The following is an 11,548-nucleotide window of genomic DNA, read 5'->3' on the forward strand; positions in this document are numbered from 1 at the left end:
GCTTACAGTCTAGTTGAGGAGACATGGCAAGTGCCTATGAAAAGTGTGATAATAGCATAATGAATGACAAAATAGAATATCCAAAATGATCGATTGCAAAGTGGCATTTTTAGGTAAATAATGAGAGTGTAAAGGATCGAGATAACTGTGTGCTCTTTAGTAAATTTAATTTTGGTATTCATTTAATTTCAATAACATAGAATTGACCAGACAGGCTATGGCAGAACCACAGGCTGCATCAGTACTGGATGAGGCCAAACCAATCATTATTAAAGGCAGAAGAAATACTCTGTGCTGTTTTGGCAAGGCAATAAGCTGACCATTCTACCTTTAATCTCATCACACACATCATCACAAGTAACACTTGGATTCTACCATGGATCTGTGAGTTGAATTTTGATGGCAATTCCTCCAAAGCTTCAGGTTAGTAAAACATCCAGGAGCCTTCTTCCTATAGGTCTCTGGTCCCAAAATTATGTAATCCTGAATACCCACTGCCTTTTTTTTGTGCCACCATCTCAACAGAAGGAGGTAGTATGGCACTGTGGGTGTGAATTTGAAACCTGGCTCAGTCACTGAGACAATCATTCACTTTACCTCATCTGTAAAGTGATAGATTTGGATTAAATGGCCTTCAAGGTGCTTTCCATTTCTAAAACTTTGATTCTATGAAGTAGATGGAGACCCATGAAGGATCAAGGACTATTTTTTCTTGATTTCATGGTGTGTGATGGTCCTTTGATCAGTCATTACCTAGAGGCCATTCTCTCTTCAAGGTGAGATTATAATGTCATAGAGTTAGAGCTTGAAGTGACCATAGAGACCATTTTGTCCAATGGCCTTCTTTACAAAAAAAGGAAATTGAGACCTAGAGAGGCTAAATTTTTATCCAAGGTCACCAAGAGATCAGAAGAGCCAAGGTTCAACTTCTTTCTTCTTGAAAACCTTCTTTTCCTGTAGTTTCTAAGACACTGCCCTCTCCTGGTTCTCCTATCTGCCTGGTCCTTCCCTTTCAGTCTCCTTGGCAGGATCATTCCCCATTTGCCCTCGGATCACCATGACAAAACTCTGTACTCTGAGGTGATTTCTCTTCTCTACACTCTTCTTGTAGAGGGTCTCCAAACTGACTCCCAATAAAGATAGCTACGGCTTATATAGTGTGTTAAGGTTTGCAGAGTGCTTTGCATTTGTAATATCTTTTGATCCCCACAACAGCCCTTTGGAATAGCTGTTATTATTATTTTCATTTTACAGATGAAAGGCTAAGGAACTAAAGAATTTGCCCAGGATTGGGCAGATTAGAATGAAGGTCTTCCTCACTCCAAGTTCCTGTGTATTATGGACAGGCAGCATGGCAGATTAACTGGAGGGAAGGGGAGAGAAGTCATTGTTTGTAGCCCCATGTTTGGTTCACTACTACACTCCTTGGACTCAGAGCTTTTGTTCCAAAAGAGGTATTCTGCTTGAGACATCTTCGGAACTGCTTCTTAGTGGGCCATCCAGAGTGAGTGTTTGTTGAGTTGTACTCCAGGGAATGCTGATATTATTTTTGTTTCCTTCGGTTCTTGTGGCAGCCTGTTTTAGCTCCAAATCCAGTAGTAGCTTGGAGAAAATGAATTTTCCAGCCCACTGAACTTGCAATGAGAGCAGCCATACTTCATGACTGGCTCAGTGGTCCAGGCCTGCCTTGCCATAGAGCCTATCTTACCATTTAACCACATAGAGGCCTCAGACATGGGGATAGGAGACATTGCTGATGAAGACAGCGTGGAGTATCTGTGAAAGTCCAGGTGTGGTGGATGAAACATAGCCATTGGTCTATGAATTTCCGTATTGGTCAGAGGAATAGTCTTGAAAAGGGGGCATGTTTTATGGGTCCACCAGGGTCTATAGGGGTGGGGAACCCGCAGCTTTAAGACCACATGTGATCTTCTAGATTCTTAAGTGTGGCCTTTTGACTGAATCCAAATTTTACAGAATGTTTGTAAAATGTTGCATTGTACAAACATAATGTAAAATTTGAATTCAGTCAACAGGACGCACTTAAGAATTTAGAAGGCTGCATGTGGCTTTGAGACCACAGGCTCCCCATCCCTGGAATAGAACTTCTTTCCCACTAAGTCCCTGCATGAGATACAGGGAATATCTTTAAGCAATAATAATTTTTCAAGATACTTTTATTATACAACTGAAAGACTTATTAGCTAAAGACCTTGATAACGTTTAAAAAAAATATTTCCTAATGTGCTGTCAACAGAGCTCAGCTGCTGCCCCATTCCCCTGAGGTTTACATAGTTCAATGGACACTTAACTGTGATTAATTTATTGGTTCAGAGACCCTTAGGATAAATAAAAGAGAGAAAATAGCTCTCAGCTGTTTTGTTGCCAAGATTCAGAAAACAGAAACAGTTTATTTCAAAGTAGGAAGGAATTTCTTAGCAGTGTGATAGAGAGTAAACAGTGCTAGACTTGCAGACACAAGAATCAAGGTTCAAATTTTCCCTCTGCTACTGCATAGTCCCATGAGACACTCACTGAAATTCTCTAAACTTGAGTTTTTTCATGAAGGAAGTAATATTTGTAGCATTACCCAGTGGCCCCAGACACTTAATGGCTGTGTCACCCTGAGCAACTCACTTTACTCTGTTTGCTTCAGTTTTTCGTATGTAGAATGTGCTGGAGAAGGAAATGGCAACCACTACAGTACCTTTGCCAAGAAAACCCTAAATGGGATCATAAAGAGTTGCACACAACTGAAACATCTGAACAACAACAAGAATCAATTGTAGATTTGTTGGGAGGCTCAAGTCACATGAGTTATGGAAGATGCTTTGAAAATGTTGAAGTGTGATATAAATACCATGCTGTAATGGTGCTAATCATACTACTAGTTTTGGTTCACATATGTGATTTCACTGGTGTAATGAACTGGGTTCTCACTCTACTAGAGCAGTGAGTCAACTGTTATTGAACTTCTGGTCTTAGAAAATTACCTGAGGCACTGAGAGCTTAAATGACTTGCTCAGTGTTAAAGGCAGGATTTGAACTCCTATATTCCTGACTAAAAGAACAGCACTCTTCCCATTAAGCCATGCTGATTCTCATTAGTATGAATAATAATAACCATGGCAAGTAGATGGCACAGTGGAGAGGGCAGGGAGACCTGATTTCAAGTCCATCCTCAGATAATTACTAGCTATGTGATTTTGTGTAAGTTGCTAGATTTGTTCACCTCAGTTTCCTCTACTGGAAAGTGGGAATAATAATAGTACCTATATTGAAGAATTGTTGTGAGGATCAAATGAGATATCTGTAAAGCATGTAGCAGGTTTGGCATATACAGTAGGTGCCATGGAATTGTTTATTCCATAATAATAATAGTTATAATTTCATCTTTCTGTCAATCTGGAAAGGAGGTGTTGTCTGGCTTTCACTTGTAGTAACATAAGCTCAGAAGGTGCAGGTATCTTAATTCAATCAATCAGCAGAGTAGTAGGGGTTAAGGCATTTTCTTATATCCCTAAAACAGTATAATAACACATGGTGTAGTTTTAATCTGTAAGCAGGATTTGTCTATGCCTTGTGATAACTTTTAGGTATGAACTTTTTTGATTGCTTCAAGAAGTAAACAGCTGATTGGACGAGCAAATAAGCTATATTTTTGGCAGTTTACCCTTCTAGCGGTGGAAGATTCCACATGTTTGTGGCCACAGACCCTTGCACCTATTCCAAAGGGGAGCAAGAAGGGGGGGGGAGATAAGCTCAGAAGGGGTGTTATCATACCTCTCTGACTCTTTTCCCATTGACCATACACTGTCAGAGAGACTGGATGACTAAGACAGGATAACTAGCAGGTAGCAGAGAGACACACCAAAGATACCTCATACCCGAGAGAGAAAGTTTCAAGACACTTGACCTCTTGTGATGGTTAAAAATACCAGCTACGATTTCAAGAAAGAAGCCAGTTCTTGGAGCCCAGATGAGCTACTCTATTACCAAAGAGCAATACCCAAGGAGATTTGTAGGAGGACCCTTTAGAAAGGACTTCCAGTGCCAGGAATTGTGAGTTACATTTTGCTACATGTATTCTTTACATAGGTGCTTCACTTGGAGCCCATTCTTTCCATGGACACTGTATATTTGTGGGAAAGTCAAATTAAATCACTCAATAGGCACTTACTGAGAGTGAATAAAGTTATATCCCTTGGTTCATCTGGTAATGACTTGTACTTTTAAAAAACTCTATTCATGTATAACTTTGTTAAGAGTTTGATTGAATCTATGGGCTGATTTTTAATGAGAAGTATGCCTGTGAGAGCTTGTGACCTACAATAGTAGGGTAGTCATCTACATGGTTACTCCTGGAATTTAAGGTAGTAGTCATGCCTCTAGGGGCCCAGCCTGTGCATGTTAATGTAAATTAAGAAGTAGCCCAGAGAGGGTCTTATACTTGAAAATGTAGAGAAACTAATGAGGTGAAACATTATTATGGTCCTTAATCTCACTGGAGTAGAATGATGGAAAACTTGGGGGTAGATGAGAACTCTACCTTAGATGGTGTGACAGAGAAAGAGAAGAAGCTGGGCAGAATGTAGGATATACTAAAGATTTAGAAGAACAGATATGAAAATGTTCAAGAAAGGATAAATAATATCCCACAGTTTAAAATTCTTCAAGGGAATTGAATATGTAATGAAAATGAAATTCTAAAAGCACAGTGGAAACAATTCCCAAGAAGAAAAATATATCCTGAGGAAGGCTGAACATGCTGGGGCACAGCAATGCTTTATACACATAAAATACCATGAGTGGGCTGGACCATGACAAAATCATTTTTAGCTGTTCTCATGGCAGGCTCACACATGGACAATGCAGGCATTGTTGATTCCTGTGGGAACCGTATCCAAGTTGATTGTCTCAGCAGGGTACAGAACTGGAATTAGTGTGGTGGTAACAGGAGTGTAGTACCTGGTTCAGTTCACTTAACTGCTATAAGAAGCAGGGATTGCGAGCATGCCAAAAGGCATCATGAATGCTTCTCAGGTCCCTGGTAAATAGAGGGAGCTCCAAACATAAATTCCTCAGTGAACACCTAATAAAAGCAATACACTTTTCACCCAGAGTGCAGAGGATTGTTGTTATGCCAAGCTCAGGGCACAGCCTACTTGCTGAGTCTTAGCTCTGGGAAGCAGAATGTCTCCAAAATATTTTGACAAAGGCATAATCAGAAAATGCATAAAAGGAAATGGAACATAAACATAAAATTTATGTAAAATATAAAATAGCATCTTATGAAAATATATTTCAAGTATGCTAATGCCCAGAACATACATAGATTGTGAGGAAATAAAAAAATAATAATAATAAAAGATTTTGCTACAATGGAGAAGGAAAAAGGCTCACAGGAGTTGTAACAACTGAGTAGCAATGAGAATCCCTGATTTACTTACTCCAGTGAGTTGTGAACATCTATCTCACTGATAGACAGATAGCTGAGTGTCATGTTCTTTTTGGTTACCAGTGAGTCTATAACTTTCCATTTCTCAGCTTTACCTTTCACTAGAAAGCAGTGAACTCAATGTCTAGGGTGGTGTGTATTTGTATATTTACCCAGTCACAACCTAGCTCTGAACTCTCACAGAATGACTAACATAACCTCTTTATACAATGCTACATCTCAATGAGTATTAGTCATGTGACTTTTGCATATCCTTTGGATTTAATTGAAGCAGAGTTGCACGAAGTCATCAGTCTCACTCTTTCCTCTAGAGTTATCCTCAAAATCCACTGGAATGCAGTGGATGATTTTAGACCCAGTTCTAAGCTTTCTCATAGCACCTGCTTTACCTGCCTTCATGACTGTTGGAACAAATTGTTTTCATCTGCCCATTCTGCGTGGGAAGTCTTCACATGCTTGTGGTAGGTATCTTCCTGACTCACTGATAAGTTTGAGGTCTATCAGTTACCCTCAAGCTGGTTTAGCCTGTCTGCCTTCAACATGTTTTCCTGTTGTCAGGATCAAAGGAGATTACAAATGTAAAGTACTTTGGAAACTTTAAATTGCTATGTAATTGGTAGCTTTTATTCCTTAGAATTGGTCAGGAGACACCCTAAGCAGAGTACAGAGGGAAAAAAATGATCCCTATGGAGTATTGAGCATTGCCATGCTGATCCAAGGCAGAATGGGGATTGATCCTGCAAAGGAGACTGAAAAGAAGGAACCAGACAGATAAGAGAAGAGGAGAGGGCATGTCATAGAAGTCACAGGAAGAGACGATCTCCAAGAAGAATGAAGTTGGACCTTCACTCTTCTGATCTCTTGGAGAACTTGGATAAGAAATGTAGCCTCTCCTGGCCTCAATTTCCTCTTCTATAAAGGAGAGCATTGTACTACTTAAATTCTGCCATGACTGCTACCTCTAAATCTGTGAGATTATGGTCTTGCCTTGAGGAGACATTGATTTCAAGAGGGAATTCTTTGAATTGTCCTTTATACAGAATGTTGAAAATCAAGGTTAGGAGGTGATGATGGGTCAAAGGACCATGGCAGATGATGAAAGGATGAAAAATAACCTTCAATCCTTCATGGATCTCCTTCTACTTTGTAGAATCAAAGATTTAAAATGGAAAGGACCTCAGAGGCCATTTAGTCCAAATTCATCACTTTGTAGAAGAAATAAAGTGACTTGCCCATAGTCATATATGAGGTAAGTGACTGAGTCAGGATTCAAACCCAGGTCTAGGTTTTCTTAAATCTAAATTGGGTGCTTTTCCCACTAGACCACACTGCTTCCTTCTACTGAGAAGGTGGTAGATAGGGAGGCAGTGAGTACTCAGGATTACCCAGATTTTGGTCAAGACCCCCAGAAAGAAGAGGCATGGGTGTTTTTCAAACTGAGGAAATGATGACAGATAGGGGAAGCATCCAAGTACTGACTGAGTCAGCCTCATCCATTGCTGACGTATCCTGGTGGCAAGAGGTCATTCCATAGCCTGTTCACTTCTGCGCTATTGAAACTGAATGAGGCTCAAATCTGAATTCATTCAGGAATGCACAATGACCTCTCTCCTCTAAACTCCCAGTATTTATGTACATCACTTGAACATTCCAGTGTTCCTTCCATCTTCTTCCTCTTTAGTTGAATTAATATCTGTCTTTCAGGTCAGGTTGCAACTTTAAAAACAACCTCCTTCCAAAAGCTTTTCCTCCTATTCCCAGTTATTAATGTTTATTTTCACTTGGAGCTTATTTTGCTTTGTATTCTACTGATGCCCTTCACAATCCTGATATCCCTACCCTGAGTGCTTTCTAGCATACTAATGTCTTCACTAAAATGTGTCCTCCAGAATTGAGTATCATAGAGCAGATTGGACTTTACCAAGTTCAAGCGAAGTAGGAGGATGATCTCCCTAGTCCCAGGAATGATGGATCTCTTCATCTTTTGAGAACTTGTCTCTAACCAATGGAGGGAAACACACACAGACACACACACAGCAATTTACAAGTGATTATGAAATAAGAATTTCTATCACTTCACCACCATCACTGTGAAAGTGGGAAGGGATAAAGAAGTCAAAGAACTATTAGATTATTTTTTGTCTTTTTTATGAAAAAAGAAAAAAAAGGAAAAGAACTAAACCCATCATTATGGTCAATCTGATGTTTTTAAAAATTGCTGCCCTAGACTCTTTCTTTGGATCTTGAACATTCTATATAAAGGCCAATTTAAAAAATTCCCTCTTGAAATCAATATTCTCCAAATACTCTTCACTACTAACATCCTACTCAGTACACAGGTCCCTGGAAAATTAGATCGACATTCAGAGGAGCTAGCCCCTCCATGTGGTCTCTGTCCACAGCTTACTTCTCTAAAGACTTGAGGTAATTTCTCTTTTAGTGAGGTCTGGGATTGTATATCTTGTTTGAACTAAGATATTGCACTCCTATTGGAAGAACTCACTCACTCTGTATATTGTCTGCCATAGTCTCCTGTGTACAGTTTCTCTTATTCCTGTTTCCTATTAGTTTTGATAAATGAGTTTACTTAACATTCATCTTTGTATAACTGGTGTTTGGTGAGAAGAGAAACAAGGCTTACAGCTTAGGGGCATTTCTTCCCCACTAAGAGACAGCAATCAGGAGCTCAGCTTAAATCTAAAAATTATGTGAGCTAGGCTAATAATACTCAGGGACTCAATATGTATATGTATGTGGGTGTAAATAAATTCTACTTGGGCAGCTAGGTGGTACAGTGGATAGAGCAGTGCAGGAGTCAGGAGGATCTGAGTTCAGATCTCACCTCGGACACTTGACACTCACTAGCTGTGTGACTTTGGACAAGTCACTTAACCCCACTTGCCTCATCCTGGTTCATCTCCAGTCATCCTGATGAATATCTGGTCACTGGATTCAGATGGCTCTGGAGGAGAAGTGAGGCTGGTGACCTGCACAGCCCTCCCTCACTCAAAACAAAGTCAAGTGCAAGTCATGTCATTATTTCTCTGATGGCATGGTCTTCTTTGGCAATGAAGGATGAACACACACACAAATTCTAATTATGTACATGTGTATATGTATATGTGTGTATGTATATATGCATGTGTGTATATATGTGTATGTGTAGATGTATAAATGGGTATGGGTATATATAAAATTCTAGCCCAGCACCTTTTCTCTGAGAAGAGTAGAGTGGCCAGCTTTTTGACATCAATATCCACTTCCCTCCTGATAATCCAAGTATCTTTTGGAGAAGGGTAGGCAGAGGAGATTCTAGAGATATTTATTCATGTCAATGTGAATCACTTTCAGACTTACCACTGTGAACTACTCTACTCAGGTTTATAATATATACACATATACATCCCTACACATGACAGCCACTAGTTAAGTCCTCTCCCTAAAGTAGACCCTAACTGTATATTTGAGGTGGCCCAGGATTGTGGAGGGCTTTGAATGCAAGGTAGATGACTTTGAACTTTGTTAGGCAAGCACTGGGGGATAAATGAAGTTTTCTGAGCAGAGGCATTTTTTAGATACATTTGTACCAGGTCAGTATGTGATCAATAATGACTTATATAGGACAAGTAGAGAAAGGACATTATCAAGGGCATGTGCAATTGGCAAGATGAATAGGCCATCCAGATTTCAAAAGTGGAAGATGACAGATGGACAGACCAAGTGCTTCATTCCTTTCTGTGAAATATGAAAAAAGTGAGAGGAAGTTGTCTAGCATTTTGGCTAGACTCTCATTGGATGTTTACAGAAAATCATGAATTTCTACAAGATAAGACAGAAGACAATTTGAATGCTGACCAATCTAATGCCATCATAAGAACATCAAAAGTAAGGAAACATCATTATTACTGTCAAATAACTGAGTGGTTATGTGAATTAATGGAGGGGGAGGATGAAAGACATGTGTTGATTTAGAATTGACCTTGGCAATTTATTAGACAGAAGTGGTTGATTGAGAAGGAAAGGGAGGAGTCAGGGCAGGAAATGAAAGAGAAGGGCCAGGAAGTAAGTACTTAGCACTGTTTCCTAGCCTTCTGGTTGGCAGGTATTCTAAAGGAAAGTTCAAGGGTCATCACAAACTAACTCAAATCTGATGAATTGTGATAAACAGTTTTCTAACCATAGTCACTAATTCTTAGGTTTGTGAAGAATCTCAGAAATTAGCTGTACCAAATCTCCAGGAACGAGAATCCCCTCTACATCATGTAGTGAGTGGTCAGCTACCTCTTGTGTAAAGACCTATAGTGAAGGCAAGCCCACTTACTATAGAAAATGGTAAAAATAATGAGTTCAGATCCCACCTTAAAAAATAATTATTGGGACCTTGGGTAAGTCATTTAATCTCTTTTAGCCTCACTTTCTTCATCTGTAAAACCAGGATAATAATAGTACTTGACTCATAAGGTTGTTGTGAGGTTCAAATAAGATAGTATGTATAGTACTTTGCAAAACTTAAAGCTCTATATCGATGTTTATGATAATAATATTTTCTCCTCTTCTTTCTCCTCCTCCTCCTTCTTCTCTTAAGTTCAAATTCTGCCTCAGATGCTTCTTAGCTGTGTGACCCTGGGCGGGCACTAAATTATCTGCCTCAGTTTCCTCATGTATAAAATAGGGATAATAATAACATCTACTTCCCAGAGATGTTGGGATATACAAATAATATTTGAAAGCATTATGCATCACTTAAAGTGTCATGTATAAAGCTACATTATAGCACTGTTATTCACTACACTGTGACCTCAGTTTCACTTTTATTGCTCATTTAAATGATGAATTTGAACTTGTTTTGTCATTCGTTTTCTAAGAGGACCAATGATATCACATGGTGATGCCTTGACTCATGGGTGATTGGATTTAAATGAAGCATCAGCCTCACCCTCTCTTCCAGAGCCATTGAAGTCTAGTGGCAAGACAAAAGTCAAGATGCCTGGCGAAAACCCAGGATGCGGTGGATGACCTTGGTGTCTTCCATGTCTGACCAAGTTCTAAGCACTCCACAGCCCCTGCTTTAGCCACTTTCATGGCTATTTGTACAAATAGTTCTCAGCTTCCCGTTCTGCCTGGGGAAGTCTTTACATGCTTAGGGTCAACATCCTACAACTCATCAATGGGTTTGACACCTATTGGTTACCCCCAACCTGGTTAAGCCTATTTGCTATAGCATTTTGAAGACATAGCTAGGTGGACACCAAAGGTAGATGAGCAATCCTGAAAGGGGTTCAGCAAGCCCTTGTACCAGAGATGCTAGTACTCCTTGAACACCCTATATACTTTGGACCTGTAGTTAGGAAGATCTGAATTTAAATGTGTCTTCAGACACTTACTAGCTATATGACCCTGGGCAAGTCACTTAATCTCTGTCAGCCTTAATCCACTGGAGAAAGAAACTGGATTTGGACTAGATAATAAGAAAGTCACTTAATTAGCTTTCTCATTTTTAGGATGAAGAAATTGGATTAGAGGACTTCTAATGTTCCTTCCAGGGCAGCTAGTTGTCACAATGGATAGAGAAAACTCATCTTCCCAAATTCAAATATGGCCACAGACACTTAATACCTATGTGACCCTTGGCAAGTAGCTTAACCATGTTTGCTTGAGTTTCCTCATCTGTAAAATGAACTGGAGAAGGAAATGGCAAATCACTCCAGTATCATTGCTAAGAAGACCCCAATTGGGGTCATGAAGAGTGGAGAACTTGACTGAAGAACAATGTTCCTTCTGCATTTAGTTTTATGATGCTATCAAAGGATCACAGGGACCTCAATCCTTCTGACTCCAAAACCTTTGACCCACTCTGAAATCTTACTGCAAATGAGATAGGGTTGAGGAAAACTTTTTTTGGCTGATAAATAGTTTCCCACCAGCTCAGAGAGTAGGAAGGGCCCTTTGGTAAATCATCTTCAGATTCAAGTGTGGCCCCTTATGCCTCATTCTCTGGTCTATTGAAGCTCAGTGCAACTTCAACAGAGGTCTACAGTGCCTCCATCCTCATGTATACTTCCCTTTCCTGGGATGAAGAGAATTGCAATT

This window comes from Notamacropus eugenii, chromosome 3 (assembly GCF_028372415.1).
Source record: "Notamacropus eugenii isolate mMacEug1 chromosome 3, mMacEug1.pri_v2, whole genome shotgun sequence".
Lineage (NCBI taxonomy): Eukaryota > Metazoa > Chordata > Mammalia > Diprotodontia > Macropodidae > Notamacropus > Notamacropus eugenii.